Source organism: Hylobates moloch, unplaced genomic scaffold, assembly GCF_009828535.3.
Source record: "Hylobates moloch isolate HMO894 unplaced genomic scaffold, HMol_V3 SCAFFOLD_5, whole genome shotgun sequence".
NCBI classification, from domain to species: domain Eukaryota; kingdom Metazoa; phylum Chordata; class Mammalia; order Primates; family Hylobatidae; genus Hylobates; species Hylobates moloch.
In genome coordinates this window covers 44,368,655-44,380,831 of record NW_026652280.1, presented here as the reverse complement: position 1 = coordinate 44,380,831, position 12,177 = coordinate 44,368,655, and the positions used below count along the sequence as shown (strand labels likewise).

The 12,177-nt window shown below is 41.3% G+C and overlaps 1 protein-coding gene across 9 annotated transcripts in view; it reads right to left on the bottom strand.

Annotated features, from left to right (window-relative positions):
* The window catches only part of ZSCAN30 (zinc finger and SCAN domain containing 30), a 39,135-nt gene extending 27,027 nt beyond the window's left edge, over nucleotides 1-12,108 (bottom strand). For 8 of the 9 annotated variants that reach the window (XM_058438448.1, XM_058438451.1, XM_058438453.1 and 5 more), the window contains exon 1: nucleotides 11,963-12,090. The gene's annotated coding sequence lies outside the window, so the exon portion shown is untranslated. Of the gene's footprint in view, nucleotides 1-11,962 lie in introns of all 9 variants that reach the window. The other variant, XM_032152518.2, reaches the window with a different exon arrangement.
* Nucleotides 12,109-12,177: the final 69 nt, after the last annotated feature.

The window sequence follows — 12,177 nt, the reverse complement described above, 5'->3', positions numbered from 1 at the left end:
TCATGGGTTATTTATATTATGTTATTTAATTTCCAAATATTTGTGGAGTTCTCAAATTATGCTGACTCAATATGCCCTCTGGGTCAGTGGAATCCTCACTGTCCCCAACCTCTTGGTCTATAGATACCCAACTGGTCCTATCCTCTGGACTCTAAGAGGCCTCACTGGTCCCTGAGCCACCCTCAGCTGAGGCGGCCCTGCCATCTCTGCCCTTGGTACTGTCCCCACCCTCTGGGTACCTCGTTTCCTGCTTTGGAATACCAGAAGTTGGACTGCTTTTCTTCTTTTCATCCTGTCTCTGTCCTCTTCAAAATTAGCAGTGTTTCTGGTGATAGCATTGTCAAAATCCTTGTTAGTTTTCTATAGATTTTAAGAGAATCCATATGATTAGGCACAAGGATTCTCTATAGATCCTTCCTGGGTAACCCAATTTCTATCCTGGATTCTGCTGAAATAGTTAATTGGGTCCATAAATCCCACACCTAATCGCTTCACCAAAACGTTTGTCCCAGTGCTGTCTCCAGAGCATGCTATCTGAGATAGGCTGAGAAATTTCCAAATCATCAAATGATTTTTGCTTAACAGTTTCCTCCTCAGTGTATCTCTTTCCTCTCATATTTTACCATAAGAAGGAAGGAAAAAACAAGCTACACCTTCTACTCTTTGCTTGGAAACATCCTCAGCTAAATACTCAAGTTCATTAGTTACAAGTTCTACTTTCCACCCAATAGCACAGCATGATTCAGCCAAGTTTCTGCCACTTCTAACAAGGATTGGTTGTTCTCTAGTTTCTAATACATGTTCCTCCTTTCATCTGAGATCTCACCAGAAGTATCTTTAATGTTATTTCTAGCAGCATTCTCTTCATAGCAATATATGTATTCCCTAAAATGTAACTTTCTCTACTGTCCTCTTTACTTCCTTCTGAGCCCTTACCAGAATCATCTTTAATCCTCCTATTTCTACAATCTCTTCAAGGCTTTTTCTATTAAGAATTTCAAAACTCTTCCAGCTCAATCACTTACTCAATTCCAAAGCCACATCTATATTTTTAGATATTTGTACATAGCACCCCACTTCTGGTACCACAAACAAGAAGGCATAATACAATAGAAATATACTCTCTCATAGTCTGGAGGTTAGAAGTACAAGATCAAGGTGCCAGCAGGGCCATACCCTCTCTGAAGGCTCTAGGGAAGTGTCTGTTCCATCCCACTGTCTTAGCTTTAGGTTGCTGGCAATCATTGGCATTCTTTGCCTTTTGGATGCATTACTCCAATCTCTGCCTCCATCATCACATGCATTCTCCTCTGTCTCCTCTGTGTCTGAATTTGCCTATCTCATAAGAACACCAGGCACTGGATTAAGGCCCACTCTAATCCTTTATGACCTTAACTTGATTATATCTGCAAGGGCCCTGTCTTAGGCCATTCAGGTTGCTATAACAAAAAATATCCTAGCCTGGGTAGCTTACAAACAACAGAAATTTATTTCTCATAGTACTGGAGGCTGGCAAGTCCAAGATCAAGGCACTGAAAGATTTGGTGTCTGGAGAGGGTCTGCTTCCTGGTTCATAGACAGCCATCTTCTCACTGTGTCCTCATATGGCAGAAAGCCTTGGAGCACTCCAAGTCCTATTTTATAAAGACACTTAATCCCACTCATAAAGGCTCTGCCCTTATAACCTAATTACCTCCCATAGGCCCATGTCCAAATACTATCACATGAGGAGTTACAATTTAATATATGAATTTTGGGGGGATATAACATTCAGCCTACACAGACCCTATTTTCAAGTAAAGTTATATTCACAAGTAATGGAGGTTAGGGCTTGAACCTATCTTTTGGAGGGATACAATTCAATCCACAACAATGTGATTAATATAAACCAAGATTTATTTAAACCACTGTGGGCCAGAAGCAGTGGCTCATGCCTGTAATCCCAGCACTTTAGGAGGCTGAAGTGGGTAGACTGATTGAGCCCAGGAGTTCAAGACCAGCCTGGGCAACACAGTAAAACCCCGTCTCTACAAAAAACTAGAAAAATTAGCCAGTCATGGTGGCATGTGCCTATATTCCCAGCCACTTAGAAGGTTGAGGTGGGCGGATCACTTAAGCCCAGGAGGTTGAGGCTGCAGTGAGCTGTGATCACACCACTGCACTCCAGCCTGGGTGACACAGTGATACTTTGTCTCAAAAAAAAAAAAACAAAAAAACAGACAGAGAGAGAGACAGAGAAGGCAACCACCATTTATAAAGAGAGAGAGAGAGAGAGGCAGAGAGAGAGACATAGAAGGCAAGCAACACTTACTGAAAAAAAAGAAAGAAAGAAAACACACACACACATACACACACAAAAAACACCATGACTTGGCTTTCAGTTATTTAACAGATAAAGATTTTTCAAGGTGATGCCAATGACCTCACTGACTAAAAACAAAGGGAATTATCTGACCTGAACTCAACTTTAAAGATCTTGGGAAATTATAGTATTTCTTGACACAAGGCCAGTCACTTCTGCCAAAGTGAACCTTGGGAGCTGTGATTACACTGGCCATTATTTTCTTTTCTGAATCAGAGTTTTCAGCACTGTTTCTGAGTTTTAGGAAGTCAGTGTCAACTGGACATGCACACTGACATGTCAAAGATGTCTTATTACCCATAATTTAAAGATCTTATTCACAACAAACGTGTTAATACTTGTTAATATTTATTTGAGCAGCAGCCTACTTGTTAATATGAGCAAAAGGCAAGTTAATTTTTAATGTGGATTCACAATTTTGATTTATTTCCTTTTTCCCCCCAGAACTGGAAATTGATTTTTAAATTGAAATCCCTTCCTTGTGAAAATTGTTTACATAGTCTAAGTATCAAAGAAAATTAATTTCCAATACAATACATGATAAGCAAAAGTCCACATGTAGGTCTTTATGTTCATTTATCTGAGGAAGAAGTTTGTAGTTTTTATCCTTTTCTTAAATAAATTTACTATCTCAAAAAGATTGAGAACCACTGCTCTAGAACGTATGCCTAAGTTAGACATATATTAGTACATATGTTAGTTTGACCTAGTTTCCCCCAAGTGAAATGAGAAATAGAATTCAGGTAGAATATTAGTGGTGGCCTATCAGTTTCATTCTTGAGAATTTTATATCACTTCCCATGCCTGTATTATCACTCCTAATATCTCTGGAAACCCTTCAATTCCATTTACTTCATTGAGAGGAACTTCCTCAATGTCAGCTGGTATGGACCATAGTTGGCTCTAGATTTGTTTTGGCCAGTCCAGCAAACAAACTCCAAGTTAGCTCATGAAATTCACACACAGAAAGCAACATCTCTGGCGAGACTCCATAAAGCTACAAATCTAACATAATCTGAAAGAATGGTTTGGCTTCCTTGGTCAAACACCCAGAAAATCTACGTTCATATCATCACTTTTGGGTAAAAGGTTAACAAAACACTTTATCTTTGTACATGAGAATTAACCTTTGGTTAATTTTCTCATTGTTTTATTGAAAACTTATTAATAGGTCAATTATGTTACCCAACAATATTGTTTATGGTAAAAATGTTTCCTGATTACCAAAATAATTATAAATGAACTATAAATACTGACTATGCTAATGGATACTATAACTTTGGGCCTCCCTGAGTATAGTGACTCTTGTAATTGGCAGGTCTTTTACAGAAATTCTAGAAGCTATGTCCATAGAGTTGTTATAAGACATATTAGCTCCTGTGGAAGTTTCTAATCCAGATGCATCCCACAGGCGCCCAGTGTAAGCCTCATCTCCTTGCATCTGAGCTGTCAACTTGGAATGGAAAGGCCAAAAAAAAAAAAAAGCCTGGATGCTTGTGTAAAACACTGAGTACCACTACCACTAAAGAGGGGTAGGTACTGCCTACTGGTCAGCTGTGGCTTCTGTCCTATCCTTCTAAGTGAATCTGATGCCAAGGGTGATCTGCAGTAGTCTTGAAGGTCTAAAAGTCTAGTTGAATTCAAGAAGAACATTCTGTTGGGCAATGATATACACCCAGCTTCTTTTGGAAACTACTTGAAAATTTATGTTTCTTCCTTCTCTCATCTTCTTATCATCTAACACAATATGTGTTAATAGTTAACTTTATATGTCAGTATTTAAGTTATAGGATATGAAAGAAGGAGTGTTATCATCTGGGAGCAGAATAAATGCCATTCATGGACCAAAAAAAAGACTATTTTCCTCTTTTGGGAAATGCTTAGCATGTTAATAGTTATGTGATAGTAGTGTTATGTAAGGTGAAAACACAACTTCATTATTATCATAATTTGGAGAATTAAAGTATGGCTTAAAGAAACATGTATGGTACTAAGTTGACAAGGGGCAGACCATGATGCTTTTATAATGTGTCATCTTGCTTAGAGTGCACCAGTTTTCCTAGAATTATTTATTTTATGTTTACAGTTTGGGTGGGCCAAAAAGGCAATTTTTGGGAGATGTGTAATGTGGAAAGGAAATAGTAGCCATTTGTAGTTCACATATGTTGTTGCTGACTGGTGACTCACTTTGTTGACTTATTTTGTTGCAGCTTGGCCTGCAACTACTCTACCATCCTCTGGATCCTCCTTCAGCTTCTCCAACTCCTGGCCTAGGTATGTGTGTTTATGACAAACAGCCCCAGCTTCTGAAGGATACCCTCACCACCAAGGTCAAAGGCAACAAAAACTAACATGGATTTCAGTCCATTTTCATGAGGTTCAAGTTTGTACTTGTGACTTCCAGCCTGACCTTGACTTCTCCCACTTTACTTCCATCTTCCTTTCTGACTACTCTGCCAACATCAAATTCTAGCATCAGACACAACAGCATTACAAGACTGCCTAACTAGCTCTCGTAATTGTGTAAGCCAATTCTCTTTAACAAATCCATATGTACATGTACATATATTCAATTACTTGTTGTGTGTCTCTGGTTGAACACTGACTGATATATCAGGGATAAAGAAGGTCTTTTCATTATGAAAAAGGAGTCAATCAAGAAGCATAACAGGCTGGGCATGGTAGGTCACACCTGAAATCCCAGCACTTTGGAAGACCGAGGCGGGCGGATCACCTGAAGTCAGGAGTTTGAGACCAGCCTGGTCAACTTTGTGAGACCCCGTCTCTACTAAAAAAAATATATATACAAAAATTAGCTAGATGTGGTGGCACGCACCTGTAGCCCCAGCTACACTGGAAGCTGAGGCACAAGAATAGCTTGAACCAGGAGGTGGAGGTTGCAGTGAGATGAGATCATGCCACTGTGTCACGGGATACTTGGGGTGTTGCTTTTCTGGTCAGAAACCTCTGTGGCCAGCGGTGCCTTTGCCTGAGTTTTGCTTGGGCCCACTGGGATCGTTCCACCCACTCAGCCTGCCAGGCTGCGCTTGGCTAATGCTACCAGTCTGGATCTCACCCCTGCCAAGGGTGAGCCAGGCGTGAAGTAGCAAGGGGTGTGTGAGCGAGAGAGTGTGGGGTCTGGCCACTGCACACAGTCAGGCACGCTGGCTGCTGCAGCAGGGTGGGCAGCTCCAGGTGCCAGTATGGGCCCTGGCTCACTGCAAGGCTGTGTCTGGACTAAGTACACTGCAGTGGTGCCCAGAAGCTTGGAGACTCCAGGAAATGCAGGGCCCCAAAGGGAGTCACAGTCCTGGCTCAGGGAGCTTCCTGGTCTGGGCTCCCTGAAGGCCACAGCTCTTCTCTCCTCTTTGCCTGCAATGTAGTGAGCAAGGGGCATGTTTCAGCTCTGTTTGTGTTACAGCTCTTTCAGCCCCACCATTCAGCAGGTCTCAAGTTCTTGTCCTGCATCCAGAAAGAATGAGGTATGCGGACAAGTGGAGGCTGAGCAAAGTGAAGAGGAGCTTTACGGAGAAGGACCCATTCCAGGGTCTCCTCTCTGCAGGCAGCTTGTCCCATCATCTCTGCAGCTGTCAGCAAAGAGGAGGCCCTAAAGTGGGTAACTCCTCTCTGCAGGTTGGTCCTCCTGTTGTCTCTGCAGCTCTCAGCAGAAAAGAGGCCCTGGAGTAGGTAGCTCCTCTCTGCTGGCAGGTCTTCTCCCCAAGTCTGGCTGAGTCCAGGGAATTTTATGGGCCTCAGAGAGAAGAAGTGCATGTTGATCGGTCCATTGGTGGCCATAGGCAGGTCCAAGAAAAAGCACCACCAGTTCCCCCTCCAGTCAGGGGGACTGGTGGCCTGGCCATTAGCCTTCAGGCCTTCTGGGGACCTGCCCCTTTCTGCCTCAGAGCATGTCGCCTCCTACTGCTTTCTATGGTGCCCAGGCTGTTCGTGGGGACAAGCACCTGCAGGAAAATGCCGAACTGCCCTCAGCCTTCCCTCAGCCTCCCTCCTATGTTTGTCAGCACCCAAAATCTGGAGGGGGCTGAGGCAGCAGGGGAATGGCCTGTCAGCACTGCCTCAAGTATGCGCACAACTGGCGGGCCACAATAGCACACTGGCTCGGCCCCAACCTTGCTCCTAGATCGGAGCAGTCACCAGGAGCAGGGAGATGCCAGGCAGCAGAAGCAGATACATCCAAGCCTGCTGAGGTGGGGGTGCCTTCCCAGGCCCCTAGAGTGTGCAGAGATATCCAGGTTGGTCCGCAGCCAACCTGGGTGGCTACAGCTGCACAAAGGAAGTGGGGGATGCAGGAAGGGCTCATGCCTGTTCCGGCACTCCTGCCTGCTCCGGCACTCCTGCCTGCTCCCAGCCTCCAAGAGCATGGTCTGTAGCAAGGACTTGGGTGGCTGCAGTTGCACCCGGGAAAGCGGGGCTCCTGCCTGCTCCCAGTCTCCAAGAACACAGGGAGGTTCAGCCAGCAGCCATGAATTGGGCAGCTGCAGCTATGCCCAGGCAGCTCCCACCCACCAACTTGGAAGGAACTGGGCTCCTGCTTGTTCCCGCTCCCTCTGGCTCTGTGAAGCTCGCAGCATGGGCAGAGCCTCCTGGCTGCAGCCAGCATCTTGGCAGTGGCCACTCGAGATGGTCCAAATGGCCCACCGTTGCCATCAACAATACTCCAGCCTGGGCAACAGAGTGAGAGACTCCATCTCAAAAAAAGAGAAAAAGGAAAAAGAATAACAATCCTAAACATTTATGCAAATTGTGAGCTTCAAAATACATAAAATTAAAACTGATAGAATCACAAGGAGAATAGACAAAACCACAATTATTGACAGAGAATTCAATACTCATCTTTCAATAATTACTTTTAAAATTAGTAGAAAATCAGCAAAGTATATAGTAAACTTCAATAATACCATTAACAAACTAACAATAATCAAATAGTCGACCCAACAGCAGCAGAATATATTAATGTATCCTTCTCAAATGTGCATGGAACATTTATGAAGACAGACCATGTTTTGGGCCATTAACAAGTCTCAATAGATTTTAAAGGATTCAAGTCATACACAGTATGTTCTTTGACTACAATAAAATTAAATTAGAAATATGAGAAAAATCTCTAGAAACCCCCCAAATATTTAGAAACTGAAATAATCCAAGTTCAAAGTATTCTGAACTGAATGAAAATAAAAACACAACACATCAGAATTTGTGAGATGCTGCTAAGGCAGTACTTAGGGGAAAATTTATAGCACCAAATTTCTATAACCCAAAATAAGAAATATCACAAATCAGAGACCTCAACTTCCACTTAAAGCAACCAGGAAAAAAAAAAGCAAATTAAACCCAAAGCAAGGAGAAAAAAGGAAATAATAAGGGACAGAGTGGAAATTAATAGACCAGAAAATGAAAGACAATTTTTAAATAAATGAAAAGCTGGTTCTCTGTAAAGATAAAAATGACAAAGCTCTGGCCTATCTGACAAGGGGAAATGGGAGAAGATACAAATTACTAATAGCGAGAATAAAAGAGGTAACATCACTGCAGATTCAGCAGATACAAAAAGGACAAAGTAATATTATAAACAACTTTATGACAACTTATACAAAATGGGCTGATTCTTTAAATGATACAAAATACTAAAGCTTACTCTAGAAGAAATATATAACCTGAATCGCACCATATCTATTAAAGAAACTGAATTTGTAATTTAAAACCTTCCCACAAAAAAACTCTAGGTCCAGATAGGTTCACTGTGAATTCTGCCAAATATTTAAGGAAGAAATAAAACCAATTCTGTACAAACTCTTTAACAATACTGAAGACAACGGGATGCTTTTTGAATCATTCTTTGAGGCCCACATTACCCTGATCCCAAAACTAGACGACATTATAAGAAAACTATAGGCCAATACTCTTCATGAAAAATCCAACAATATATAAAAAGGATAACACATCACAGTGAAGCAGGATTTTTTACAGGAATGCAGGTTTGGTTTAATGTTCAAAAATCAATCATTGTAAATCACCATATTAACAAACTATCTTCTCAAAAGATACAGAAAAGGCAATTGACAAAATCCATCCTACATTCCTGATATAAATTCTCACCAAACTAGAAGTAGAAAAAAACTTCCTCAGTCTGATAAGGGGTATCAATCAAAAACACCACAGCTAACATCATGCTTAACAGAGAAAGACAGGATGCTTAAGATTAAAAAAGAAAAGACAAAGATCTTCACTTAAGATTGGAAAAAAGACAAAGATTTCCACTTTCTTCATTTCTACTGAACATTGATATACATAAAGATCAGTTTTACTTCTTCTTTTCCAATCTGAATGCCTTTCTCCACCTCCCTTTGCCTGCCTTACTGCGCTGAAAATAAGAAAGGCATCCAGATTGGAAAGGAAGGAGTAAAACTGATCTCGTATGTAGAATATCTGATGGAATCTACAAAAAAAGCTAGTAGAACTAATAAATGAATTTAACAAAGTTGCAAGATACAAGATTAATATACAAAAATCAATTGTATTTCTCTATATTACCAACAAACAATCTGAAATTAAAGGAAAAATACAATAGCATCAAAATATATTAAATACTTAGGAATAGATCTGTCAAAAGTTATGAAAGATCTGTAAAATATTAAAAAGAACTATAAAATATTGGTGAGAGATATTAAGGAACACCTAAATAAATTAAGAAAAATATTGTGTTCATGGATCAGATGACTCAATATTGCTTTAACATGTCAATTCTCCCCATATTGATCTACAGATTCAATCCAATCCCAATCAAAATCTCAAATAGCTTCTTTGTAGAAGTTGACAAACTGATTCAAAAATTGATATGGAAATGCAATGGACTTAGAATAACCAAAACAACAAAATTAGAGGTCTCACACTACCTGATTTCAAGCCTTATTATAAAGCTAGAGTAATTTAGTGTGGTGTTGGACTAAAGAGAGATAAGTAGATCAATGAAAAAATAGAGAGGCCAGAAATAGACCCACACATATATGGATAACTGATTTCACAAAGCTTAAAGGAAACTCAGAGGAGAAAGAAATGGTACAGAACAACTGAATATCCACACACCAAAAAAAAAAAAAAAATTAACTTTACCCTAAATCTCAGAGTTGTATGGGTACAAACAAATTAATTCCAGATGGATCAGAGACCAAAATGTAAAACCTAAAAATCCTGGAGGAAATCTTGGTGACCTTATTTTAGGCAAAGATTTCTCAAATATCATACAAAAAGTATGATCCATAAAACAGCTAATTGATAAACTGTGCTTCATCAAAACTTAAAACTGATGCTATGCAAAAAATATTAACAGAAAGAAAACTGAAGGCACAATATATTTGCAAAGCATATATCTTCTTCTTCTTCTTCTTCTTTTTTTTTTTTTTTTTGCAATGGGGTCCTGCTCTGTTGCCCAGGCTGGAGTACGGTGGCATGATCACCACCCACTGCAAGCTCCACCTTCCAGGCTCAAGCAATCCTCCCACCTCAGCCTCCCAAGCAGCTGGGACCACAGGCACACACCACCACATCTGACAATTTTTTGTATTCTGGGTGGAGAAAGGGTGTCACCACGTTGCCCAGGCTGGTCTCCAGCTCCTGGACTCAAGCAATCCACCCACCTCGGCCTACCAAAGTGCAGGAATTACAGGCTTGGGCCATGGCGCCTGGCCACAAAGCATATATTTGACAAAAGACTGGTGTCCAGAATGGACGAAAGATTTGTACAGATACTTCACCAAAGAATATACACAGATGGCATATAAGCACATTACAAAATGCTATATATTATTAGTCAGTATGGAAATGCAAATTGAAACCACAGTGAGATACACAGTGAGTTGGTAAGGATGTGGAGGAACGGGAACTCTCATGTACTCATGTTAGGAATGCAAAATGATACAGCCACTCTGAAAAGTAGTGTGGCAGTTTTTTTAAACATTAAATATACATCTACCATGAGAGAGGGGGGAAAAAGCATATGTCCATATAAAGACGTGTGTACATGAATGTTCTCAGCTTTATTTGTAACAGTAAAAACCTGGAATAACCCAAATGCCCATGAACTGGTGATTGGATAAACAAACTGTGATATATACATACAATGGAATATTATTCAGCAACAAAAATTAACTATTGATACACACAGCAATAGAGATAAATCTCAAAACAAATGCTTAGTTTAACAACTCTGACAAAAAAAAAAGGACATTCTGTATGATTCCATTTAAATAAATATCTAGAAAATGCAAACTAATCTCCAGTAACAGCTGACCAGTGGAGGGGGCGTTGGGAGAGAGCCATTACCAATGGGCAGGAGGAAACTTTTGGGGTTTAGATGTGTTTATTATTTTGATTGCAGTGATAGTTCCACAGCTGTATTCATTTAACAAAACTTATCAAATTATATCCTTTAAATATTTGCTGTTTATTGTATGTCAGTCATACCTCAATAAAGCTGTTTTGTTTTGAGACAGAGTCTCGCTTTGTCACCCAGGCTGGAGTGCGGTGGCGCAATCTCGGCTCACTGCAACCTCCGCCTCCTGGGTTCATGGGTTCAAGCGATTATCCTTACTTGGCCTCCCAAGTAGCTGGGATTAAAGGCACACATCACCATGCCCAGCTAATTTTTGTATTTTTAGTAGAGACAGGGTTTCACCATTTTGGCCAGGCTGGTCACAAACTCCTTACCTCAGGTGATCCACCTGCCTCAACCTCCCAAAGTTTTAGGATTACAGGCCTAAGCTGCGCCCGGCCAAAAATAAAGCTGTTTTTTAAAAACTATCTGCACTCCCTACTTGGGAGGGCTGGACTCAAGTTCCCACATCTCTTTCCTCTTACGGGTATATTAAGGTCTTATTCATACATCCCTAAATTTCATATATCCCAACAGGGACTTAGGCTGGGACAGGAAGCCCTCTTCCTCCACCTCAACTACCACTTAGCCACTCACCATTTTCTCAAACCTCTTCCTTTCCCCACCAGACAGCTTAAACCAAGTCACACGTCTCATTGGTCTCAAACCAGAAATGAGGTCCCAACTCCTCATTTCCTAAGATATTTCCATGAACACAGCAATATCCTTTCCTACCCTGATTACCCCGCACCCTCCATTTTGGGTCCTTCTCATCCTGATCAGTGAGAATTGTTCTAGCAAGCAAACCTTAAATAGACCTCGTACCCTTTCTAGATTGCAAAGTAGATAAAAATCCAACTTTCCGTTAATTCAGGGATTAATTACTGAGCATCACTTATTTCTTGGGCTGTGGTTCTCAAAATGTGGTCCCAGGACCAACAGCTTCAGGATCACCTGAGAACCTGGGCTGCCACCGCCCCCTCCCCCACTACTAAATCAGCAACTCCGGAGTTGTGGGGCAGAAGTCAGTATTTTAACAAGGCCTCCAGCTGATTCTGATGCGCGCCACTCTTCTGGGGGTGTAAAAAACCAGAGAGGACAGGAAGAAAGTTAGAATTAAAGCATACCTACGAATCAGATAAGCGATAGGGGGAGGGGTGGTTATTTGAAAAACGATAACTAATTAAGAACTTGTATGTAGTAAGAAAACCTACCCTGCCCCAGAGAGTTTTCCCGAAAGATAATGGATTCCGACATTCACTTCAAGAACCGGCAGACAGAGCAGCAAGGGATCTGTCGCTGGCCAAGCAGGTCCCTGGCTAAGACACTGGTAGGGACAGCTCGCGGCGGTTCGGGGGTTAATTCTCGGCAACCCTCCCTCACCCGGTGCCCCACCCCCGCCCTGCGCCTGCGCGGTGAAGCGCCATAG